The sequence below is a fragment of the Pongo pygmaeus genome, chromosome X (genome assembly GCF_028885625.2).
Source record: "Pongo pygmaeus isolate AG05252 chromosome X, NHGRI_mPonPyg2-v2.0_pri, whole genome shotgun sequence".
Classification (NCBI taxonomy): Eukaryota; Metazoa; Chordata; class Mammalia; order Primates; family Hominidae; genus Pongo; species Pongo pygmaeus.
The window spans coordinates 67,468,766-67,480,326 of record NC_072396.2 but is presented as its reverse complement, the minus strand read 5'-3'; the positions used below and the strand labels follow the sequence as shown (position 1 = coordinate 67,480,326).

Sequence of the window (11,561 nt, the reverse complement as noted above, 5' to 3'; positions counted from 1 at the left end):
AAATTCCTTTATTCACAATCTTGATGTCTGGCACCCATATTAGTAAAAGGAGAGCAAAGGCACTGAGCATGGTTGATTGGACTGAGCATGGGCACATGATCCAAACTGTGCCAGTTAGATTTCCTATTGTGAGCATTTTTGAAGCTCTGAACATATTTTGAAATAATTTCCAAGTTACAAAAACATAGTCAAAATAGAAATAACACACAGAAGATGGCAGAATGGGAGCCTACCACCATTTATACCCCCTGCAGGAACATCAAATTTTAACAGCTACCTGCACACAGAAAATCATCATAACAAGAACCAAAAATCAGGTGAGCAATCACAGTACCTGGTTTTAACTTCATATCATTGAAAGAAGCATTGATGAAGGCTGAAGGCTGGAAAGACAGTCTTGAATCCCCAATGACACCTATCTCTCATCTCCCAGCAGTCACCATGAAGCATCGTCAGTCTTTGCACTTGGGGAGGGAGAGTGTAGTGACTGTGGGACATTACATTGAACTCGGTGCTACCCTGTCACAGCACAGAATGAAGCTGTGCTGGGCTCAGCCAGTGCCTGTGCATGAAAGAAGAATTTGGACCAGCTTTAGCCAGAGGAGAACTGCCCACCCCATCGGTCAGAAGTGGAGTTTCTCAGCAAGCCTGGCCAGCATGGGCCAAAGTGATCTGGGGTACTAGGTAAACTTGGAAGGCAATCTAGGACACAAAGATTGCAACTCCAAGGCAACTCTTAGTGCTGGACTAGGCTCAGAGCCAGAGGACTAGAGTGGCATGTGGCCTAGGGAGATACCAGCTGGGGCAGCTAAAGGAGTGTTTGCCCCACCCCTCCCCCAACCCCAGGCAGTGTAGCTCACAACAATGAAAGCATCTTCTTTCTTCTTCTTAAGGGGAGGATAATAAAGAGTAAAGAGGGTGTTGTCTTGGATCTTGGATACTAGCTCACCCACAGTAGAATATGTCACCAGGCAGAGTTGTAAGGTCCCCGTTACAGGTCCGAGCTCCTGGATGACATTTCTACACACAGCCTGAGCCAAAAGAGAGCCCGCCGCCTTGAAGGGAAAGATCCAGTCCTAGAAGAGTTCATCACCTGCTGACTAAAAAGCGCTTAGTCCCTAAAAAACAGCAATATCCAGGTAGTACACAATGGGCCTTGGGCTCTGAGATGTGCTGACTAAAGATGTGACCCAGCACATTCCCAGCTGTTGTGGCCATAGTGAAAGACTCCTGTTTAAAAAAAGCAGAGGGAGAAATAAAGGGCACTTTGTCTTGTACCTTAGGTACCAGCTCAACCACAGTGGGATAGAGCAAGAAGCAGACTATTAGGATCCCCAAGTTCAGGCCTAGGCTCCTGGACCGCATTTCTAGACCAGTCCTGGGCCAGAGTAGAGTCCATTGCCCTAAAGGGTGAGTCTCAGACCTGGCAGCATTCAACACAAAATGACTGAAAAGATCTTGGGCTTTGTGAACATTAGTGGTGGACTGGCAGAACGACCCCCCTGCTCTATGGGCTGGTGATGGTGGTGCCCACAGAGAGAGGCTCCTTTGCCTGTGGAAAGGGAACGGAAAAGTGGGAAGGACTTTATATTGTGGTTTGAGTGCCAGCTTAGCTACAGTAGAATAGAACATCAGACAAATTTCTAAGGTTTTTGACTTCAAATTCTGACTTTCAGTTGGCATCTCTGGACCTGCCTGAGGCCTAGGAGAACTTGCAGCCTTGAAGGGAAGAACACAAACCTGGATGGCTTTACCACCAGCTGATTGTAGAGCCCTAGGAGCTTGAATAAACATAGGTGGTAGCTGGGAAGTGGTTATAGCAGGCCTCGGGCAAGAACCAGTGTGTGCTGACTTCAGGTCTGACCCAGCACAGGAGTGTCAGCCAAAGGATACTTGCACCACCACACACCCAGTCCTAGGTGGCTCAGCATAGACAGAGGGACACCATTCATTTGAGGGAAAGTAAGGCACACAAAAAAAAGAGTCCTTTCCCAGTAATCTAGAGAATTCTTCTACATCTTATCCAAAACTACCAACTTTGTACCTTTGCAAATCTGCAAAAACAACAGCAATATTTAGCTTGAGACCCGAGTTTCTTTGAATACCTGGAAAGCCTTCTTAATAAGGACAGTCACAACCAAGCCCAGAGAGTGACAACTACAATAAATATCTAGCTCTTCAATGCCCTGATGACATGGATGAACGTCTACAAGCATCAAGACCATCCAGGAAACTATGACCTCACCAAATGACCTAAATAAGGCACCAGGGATTAGTCCTGGGGAAACAGTCACATGTGACCTTTCAGAGAGATAATTCAAAATGGCCCTTTTGAGAAAACTCAAAGAAATTGAAAACACAGAAAAGGAATTCAGAATTCCATAAAATAAATTTAACAAAGAGATTAAAATAATTTAAAAGCATCAAGCAAAAATGCAAGTGACATACCAAAGAATGCATCAGAGTCACTTAATAACAGACTTGATCAAGCAGAATGAAGAATTAGTGAGCTTGCAGACAGTCTCTTTTAAAATACACAGTCATAGGAGACAAAAGAAAAAACCAAAAACAATGAAGTAAAGTTGCAAGATACAAAAATAGCCTCAAAATGGCAAATCTGAGAGTTATTGGCCTTAAAGAGGAAGTAGAGAAAAAGATCAGGGTAGAAAGTTTATTCAAAGGGATAATAGTAGAGAACTTCCCAAATCTGGAGAACGGTATCAACATTCAAATACAAGAAGGCTACAAAACACCAAGAAGATAGAACCCAAAGAATTCTACCTCAAGGCATTTAATAATCAAACTCCCAAAAGTCAAAGAAGCAAACTATCGCAAGGACAAAAAACCAAAAACCGCATGTTCTCACTCACAGGTGGGAATTGAACAATGAGAAAACATGGACACAGGAAGGGGAACATCACACACTGGGGCTTGTTGTGGCGTGGGGGGAGGGGGGAAGGATAGCATTAGGAGATATACCTAATGTTAAATGACAAGTTGATGGGTGCAGCACACCAACATGGCACATGTATACATATGTAACTAACCTGCACATTGTGCGCATGTACCCTAAAACTTAAAGTATAATAATAAAAAAAAATCTTGGGATACCAACAAAAAAAAAAAAAAAAGAGAAAGGATTATAAAACCAGCAAGGAAAAGAAACAAATAGCATACAATAGAGGTTCAATACATCTGGAAGCAGACTTTTCAGTGGAAACCTTACAGTCCAGGAGAGTGTGTCATGGCATATTTAAAGAGCTGAAGGAAAAAAAAAACAAATAAAACTTTTGCCCTAGAAGAAGATATCTGGTGAAAACATTCTTCAACCCCAAAGGAGAAATAAAGACTTTCTCAGACAAACAAAAGCTGTGGGATTACATCAGCACCAGATTTGTCCTAAAAACAAATGCTGAAAAATGTTTTTCAATCTGAAAGCAAAGGATTTCAATGAGCAAGAATAAATTACCTGAAGATACAGAACTCACTAGTAATAGTCAGCACACAGAATATTATAACACTGCAGTCAAATGCTCTACCCCTGAGCTATACCCCCTTCACCTCACAGAATATTATAACACTGTAATTGTGGTGTATAAATACTCACATCTTAAGTAGAAAGACTAAATGATGAACCAACAAAGAAAATGACTACAACACCTTGCAACAAGAAGTTAAAAAGTGAGAGGATAATGTTGAAGTGTAGAGTTTTTATTAGTGTTTTTTCCATGTTTTTTTATTTGTTTCTTTATGCAATTAGTGTTAAGTTGTCATCAGTTTAAAATAATGAGTTGTAAGATAGTAATTGCAAGTTTCAGAGTAATCTCAAATCAAAAAACATACAATAGATACAAAAATAAAAATAAAAAGCAAGAAATTAAATCATACCACCAGAGAAAATTTATCTTCACTGAAAGGAAGACAGGAAGGAAGGAAAGAAGGAAGACAATACCACAAAACATTCAGGAAACTAACAAAATGGCAGGAGTAAGTTCCTACTTATCATTAATAACATTGAATGTGAATGGACTAAACTCCCCAATCAAAAGACATAGAGTGGCTTAATGCATAAAAGAACAAGATCTTATGCTCTATTGCCTACAAGAAACACACTTTACTTACAAAGATATGCATAGACTAAAAATAAAGAGGTAGAAAAAAGATACTTCATGCCAATGAAAACCAAAAAAAGGCAAGAGTAGCTATTTTGATATCAGAGAAAATAGATTGCAAGGAAAAAACTCTAAAAGATAAAGAAGGTTATTATATAATGCTAAAAGGGTCAATCCAACAATAGGATATAATGGTTGTACATCTTTATGCACCCAACACTGAAGCACCCAGATATATATAGCAAATATTATTAAAGCTAAAGAAAGAAATATATCTCAATAAAATAATAGCTGTAGACATTACAACCTCAGTGTCAGCATTGGGCACATCTCCCAGACAGAAACTCAACAGAGAAACATCAGACTTTATCTGCACTACACAGCAAATGGACTTAACAGAGATTTATAGAACATTTCATCTAATAGCTCCAAAATACACATTCTTCTGCTCAGAACATAGATCATTCTTAAGGACAAACAATATGTTAGGTTACAAAACAAGGCATAAAACATTCAAAAAATTTAAATATAAGCATTTTCTCTCACCACAATGGAATAAAATGATAAATCAATAACAAGGAGAAATTTGGAAACTAAAAAACTTATGGCATCTAAACAATATGCTTTTGAATGACCAGTGGGACAATGAAGACATTATAAGCAAAACTGAAAAATTTCTTGAGACAAACTATAATGGAAACATCAAAACCTATGGGGTACAGCAAAAGCAGTGCTAAGAGGGAAGTTTATAGCTGTAAGTGCCTACATCAAAAAAGAAAAAAAAAAACTTCAAATACATAACTTTAACATTACATCTCTAAAAATTAGAAAATCAAGAGCAAACCAAATGCAAAATTATTAAAAGGAAAAAATAAGTATGAGGGCAGAAATAAATGAATTTGAAATGGAGAAAACAACATAAAAGATAAACGAAAAAAAGTCGGTTTTTTGAAAAGAACAACAAAATTGACAAACATTTAAGGAGACTAAGGAAAAAAGGGAGAAGACCCAAATAAATAATAGCAGAGATTTAAAAGGGGACGTTATGACTGATACTGCTGAAATTGAAGGGATCATTAGTGGCTACTATGTGCAACAATATGCCAATAAATAGAAAAATCTAGAAAAAATAGGCAAATTCCCAAACACACATCACCTACAAGGATTGAACCATGGAGAAATTAGAAACCTAAGCACACCAATAACAAATAAAAAAATCAAAGCCATAATAAATACTTTCCCAGTGAAGAAAAGCCCGAGATCTGATGGTTTCGCTTCTGCATTCTACCAAATATTTAAAGAAGAAGTAACACTAATTCTACTCAAACTATTCTGAAGAATAGTGGGAAAGGTAATACTTCTAAACTCATTCTATGAGGTCAGTATTACTCTGACACCAAAACTGAAGACACATTAAAAAAACAAACAAACTACAGGCCAATATAACTGATAAATAGCGATGCAGAAATTTCCAACAAAATACTAGTAAACCAAATTCAGCAACACATTAAAAAGATCATCCATTATGATCAAGTGAGATTTTTCCCTGAGATGCAAGTATGGTTTAATAAATGTATACATGACAAAAACCTTAAGATTATTTTAATTGACGCTGAAATAGCATTTGATAAAATTCAACATCCCTTCATGATAAAAACCCTTAAAAAACTGGTTATTGAATAAACATATCTCAACATAATAAAAGCCATATACAATGGACCCATGGCTAGTAGCATACTGAATGGGGAAAAACTGACAGCCTTTCAGTTTGTAGTAAGTGGCATGATCATAATTCACTGCAGCCTTGACCTCTCAGGCCAAGTGATTCTCCCACCTTAGCCTCCAAAGTGACTGGGACTACAGGTGTGTGCCACCATGCCTGGCTAATTCTTTTATTTTTCTTTGAGGTGGGATCTCACTATTTTGCCCAGGCTGGTCTTAAAATCCTGGGCTCAAGTGACCCTCCTACCTTGGCCTCCCAAGGTGCTGGGCTTTCAGGTGTGAACTACCTTGTCTGACCCTAATTCTTGTATTTAACCTGCCATTTGTATTTCAATTTTATCAACTGACTCAATAATTTCTTTTTATAGCTTTTCCCTCTCCAGTACAGACTCTGATTTAGCACAATCAATAAAAGGAAATAGATAAATTGGACTTCATTGAAATTATAAATGTTTGTGTTCCAAAAGACACCACTAGAAAATGGAATGAAAAACAACAGGGAGACAATATTTGTAAAGATACATGCTCCAACATGATGAACTTTGAAGACATACTATGGGAAATAATCCAGTTACAAAATATCACGTCATAGATTTTGATTTATATAAAATTCCTGGAATGGGATTTTAATAGAAATAGAAAATATATTAGTTTTCACCAAGGACTGAGGGTAGGGATGTAGTGGATGGGGAATGACTACTAATGAGGTTTCTTTTGGGAATGATGAAAAGTTCTGAAATTAGAAAGTAGTGATGGACCCTAAACCCCATCCCCACCTGAGCCCTGCCACTGGAGTAAGCACACACAAGAAAACCACAGTCTCACTTCCACTGCTCCCCCTCACCTCTTGACATGTTTACCCCACTTTGCTGCCATGGATCCTGGCATATGTAAGTGAGCATGGATCTTGCTTCCACAGCCTAAAAGAAGCACGTAGGTTGGCACTACCCATTGAAACGTTGTGGCCAGTGGGCCAGGAACACATCAGCACCTCCAGTGCTGCAGGTTCCTAACTTTGAGGGCCCAGAGAACAAAGCCAGGGTCCCGGTATCAGGCACACAAAGTAAGAGTATGCAGACCAGGAGTGCTGAGCTGAGTTTTGGTCCCCTAAAATCTTTCAGAAATAAACCCAGTTGAGTGAACCTACCTTATACAACAATCAAACCTTCAAGGGCATCAAAAAAGAAAAATAATAAAAAAAGCCATCCAAAGGATAACAACTTCAAAGATAGAAGGAACATCAGCTCACACAGATGAGAAATAATGAACACAAGAACACTGGCAACTCAAACAGCCAGATGTCTTCTCACATCCAAACAAGTCTATACTTCCCCAGCAATGAATTTTAACCAGGCTGAAATGGCTGAAATGACAAAAATATAATTTAGAATATGGATAGAAAAAAAAGTCATGGAGATTCAGGGAAAAGTTTAAACAAACCAAAGAAATTTAAGAAATAGAATAAAATAATACAGGAGATGAATAATAAAATGGCCATTAAAAAAACTAAACTGTATGATAGCTAAGAAAAACTCACTTCAAGAATTTTATAGTACAATTGCAAGTATTAACAGCCGAATCAACACAGCTGAGGAAAGCATCTCAGAGCTCGAAGGTTAGTTCTCTGAAATAACTCAGTAAGCAAAAATTTTAAAAAATGGAGAAAAAAAACTCTTCCGAGCAACATGGGATTATGTAAACATACCAAATCTATGACTCTTTGGCATCCCTAAAAGAGAAAGAGAGAAAGCAAGCAACATGGAAAACATAAATAAAGATGTCATCCATGAAAATTTCCTCAAACTCACTAGAGAGGTTAACATTCAAATTCAGGAAATGCAGAGAATGCCATCAAGATACTATATAAGATGGCCATCCCCAAGAAAAATATGCATGAGATTCTCCAAAGTCGAAATGGAAGAAAAAATGTTAAAGACAGCTAGAGAGGAGGCCACCTAAAAAAAGGAACCCCATCAGGCTAACAGCAGAACTTTCAGTGGAAAACCTGCAAGCCAGAACAGGTTGGGTATCTATATAAAGCATACCCAAAGAAAAGAATTCCACCAATAATTTTATATCTAGGAAAACTATGCTTCATAAGCAAGAGAGAAACAAAATCCTTTCCAGAAAAGCAAATAGTAAGAAAATTTATTATCACCAGACTTATCTTATAAGTGATTTTTAAGGAAGTGCTAAATATAAAAAGCAAGACTATTGCTGGCCAACATAAAAACACACTTAACTATACAGACTATTAAAACTAAAAAGCAATCACACAAGCAAGTCTGCAAAATAACCAGCTATCAACACGCTGACAGGATAAAATCTAGACATAATATTAACCTTGAATGTAAATGGGATAAATACCCCAAATTAAAAGGCAGAGTGTCAAGTTGGATAAAGAAGCAAGACCCAACAGTTCACTCTCTTCAAGAGACCCTTCCCACATGTAGTGACACCCATAGGTCTCAAGTAAGAAGATGGAGAAAAATCCACCAAGCAAACAGAAAACCGAAGAAATGGGCTTCTATTCTAATTTCAAACAAAATAGACTTTAAACCAACAATAATTTAAAAAAAAAGAGAGAAAAAGAAAGAAATTACATATGGTAAAGGGTTCAATTCAACAAAAAGACCTAACCATCCTAAGTACATATGCACCCAACACAGGAGCACCCAGATTTATAAAGTAAGTTTTTAGAGACCTATGAAAAAACTTAGGTACCCATACAATAATAGTGAGAGACTTCAGTGCCCTACTAACTGTTTTAGACAGACCACTGAAGCAAAAAATTAACAAAGATATTTGGGGCCTGAACTTGGCACTTGACCAAATGGGCTTAACATACATCTACAGGATTTTTCACTCCCAAAAAACAGAATATACATTCTCATCTGCACATGGCACATACTTTAAAATTGAACACAAAATCAGCCATAAAACAATTATCAGCAAATTCAAAAAACCAAAATCATACCAAACACAATCTCAGACCACAGCCCAATAAAAATAGAAACCAATACTAAGAAAATCACTCAGAATCATACATTCACATGGAAATAAAGTAACCTGCTCCTGAATGACTTTTGGGTAAGCAATGAAATTAAGGTAGAAACTAAGAAATTCTTTAACACTGAAAACAAATATACAACATACCAAAATCTCTGAGACACAGCTAAAGCATTGTTAAGACGCAAGATTATAGCACTAAAATCCCACATCAAAAAGATAGAAAGATCTCAAATTAACAACCTAATATCACACCCAGAGGAACTACTGAAAGAATAAACTAACCCCAAAGCTAGCAGAAAATGAGAATAAAATAAAATCAGTGCTGAACTGAGGGAAATTGAGATGTGAAAACCATACAAAACGTCAACAAATCTAGGATCTGCTGTATTGAACGAATAAATAAGATTGATATACCACTAGCTAGACTAATAAAGAAAAAGAGAGAGAGGGAAGATCCAAATAAACATAATCAGAAATAACAAAGGGGAGTTAACCTCTCACCCCACAGAAATACAGCAAACCTCAGAGACTGCTACAGACATATCTATGCACACAAGATAGAAAAACTATGTTTTCCTAGAAACATACAAATTCCTGGAAACACACAACCTCCCAAATTTGAACTAGTAAGTTGAATCCCGGAATATACCAATAAGGAGTTCAAAAATTGGTCGGTATTAAAAAGCCTACCAATGAAAAAAAAGCCCAGGATAAGACAGATTCACAACTAAATTCTGCCAGCTCTATAAAGAGCTATTACAATTACAACTGAAACTATTCCAAAAAAATTGAGGAGGAGAGATTCCTCCCCAACTCATTCTATGAGGCCTGCATCATCTTAATACCAAAACCTGGCAGAGACACAATGAAAAGAGAAAAACTCCGGCCAGTATGCTTGATGAACATAGATGATTGAATCCAGCGGCAGATCAAAAAGCTAATCCACGATGCTCTAGTCGATTTTATCCCTGGGATGCAAGGTTGGTTCAGCATATGCAAATAAATACATTTGATTCATCATATAAACAGAGCTAAAAACAGAAACCACATAATCATCTCAATAGATGTAGAAAAAGCTTGTGATAAAACTCAACATTTCTTCATGTTAAAAATTCTCAAGAAATTGGCATTGAAGGATCATACCTTGAAATCAGAGCTATCTATGACAAACCCACGGGCAACATAAACGAAATGCAAAAATAAAACAAGCCAAAAGCATTCCCCTTTGGAACCAGAACAAGACAAGGATGGCTATTCTAACCACACTTATTCAACAGGGTACTGGAATTCCTAGCTAGAGCAATCAGGAAAGAGAAATAAATAAAGGGCATCCAAATAAGAAGAGAGGAAGTTAAACTCTCCCTATTGGTAGATGACACGATTCTATATGTAAAAAATTGCACAGTCTCTGACCAAAAGCTCCTTCACCTAATAAACAACTTCAGGAAAGTTTCAGGATACAAAATCAATGTACAAAACGCAGTAGCATGTCTACACACTAATAGCATGCAAGATGACAGCCAAATCAGGATAATAATCCAACTCATATCTACCACAAAAAGAACAAAATACCTAGAAATACAGCTAACCAGGAAGGTGAATGTTCTTTACAATGAGAATTACAAAACACCGCTCAAAGAAATCAGAGATGGCACAAACAAGTAAAAATTATTACATGTTCATAGATAAATAGAACCAATGTGATAACCATGGCCATACTGCTCAAAGCAACTTACAGATTGAATGCTATTCCCACTGACCTACTAATGACATGCTTCACAGAATTAGAAAAAAAAAAACTATCTTAAAAAAATTCATATGAAACCACAAACAGCCTAAATACCCACGGCAAATTTAAACAAAAAGAACAAAGCTAAAGGCGTCATGCTACCTGACTTTCAACTACATTATAAGACAACAGCAACCAAAAATACATGGCACTGGTACCAAAACAGACACATAGACCAATGGAACAGAATAGGGAGCCCAGAAGTAAGGCCCTACACCTGCCACCATCTGATCTTTGATAAAGTCGACAAAAACAAGAACTAGGGAAAGCACCCCCTATTTAATAAATGGTGCTGGAATAACTGGCTACGCATATGCAGAAGAATAAAACTGGACTCCTTCCTACCCTACATACAAAAATCAACTGAAGATAGATTAAAGAAATAAATGTAAAATCTAAAACTATAAAAACCCTAGGCAATACCATTCTGAACATGGAAACTGACAAAGATTACACGATGAAGATAGCAAAAGCAATTGCACAAAATGAAACATGATCAAATGGTACCTAATTAACCTAAAGAGCTACTGCAGCAAAAGAAACTATCAACAGAGTAAACAATCTACAGAATGGGAGAAAAAATTTTCAAACTATGCATGCAACAAAAATTGGATCCATAATTTATGAGAAACTTAATTTTACAGGCAAGAATCAAAAACACTCGTTAAAAATGGGCAAAGGATATGAACAGACACATTTCCAAAGAAGGCATATATGCAGCCAACAAGCATGTGAAATAATGCTCAACATCACTAATCATTAGAGAAATGCAAATTAAAAACACAATGAAATACCATCTCACACCAGTCTGAACGACTATTGTTAAGAAGTCCACAAACTGAATCCAGCAGCACATCACAAAGCTAATCCACCATGATCAAGTTGGCTTCATCCCTGGGATGCAAGGCTGGTTCAACATACACAAA

The 11,561-nt window shown here is 37.3% G+C and overlaps 1 pseudogene; it reads left to right on the top strand.

Moving 5' to 3' along the window:
- Nucleotides 1–221: 221 nt before the first annotated feature.
- The window catches only part of LOC129024105 (la-related protein 4-like), a 35,599-nt pseudogene continuing 24,259 nt past the window's right edge, over nt 222–11,561 (top strand).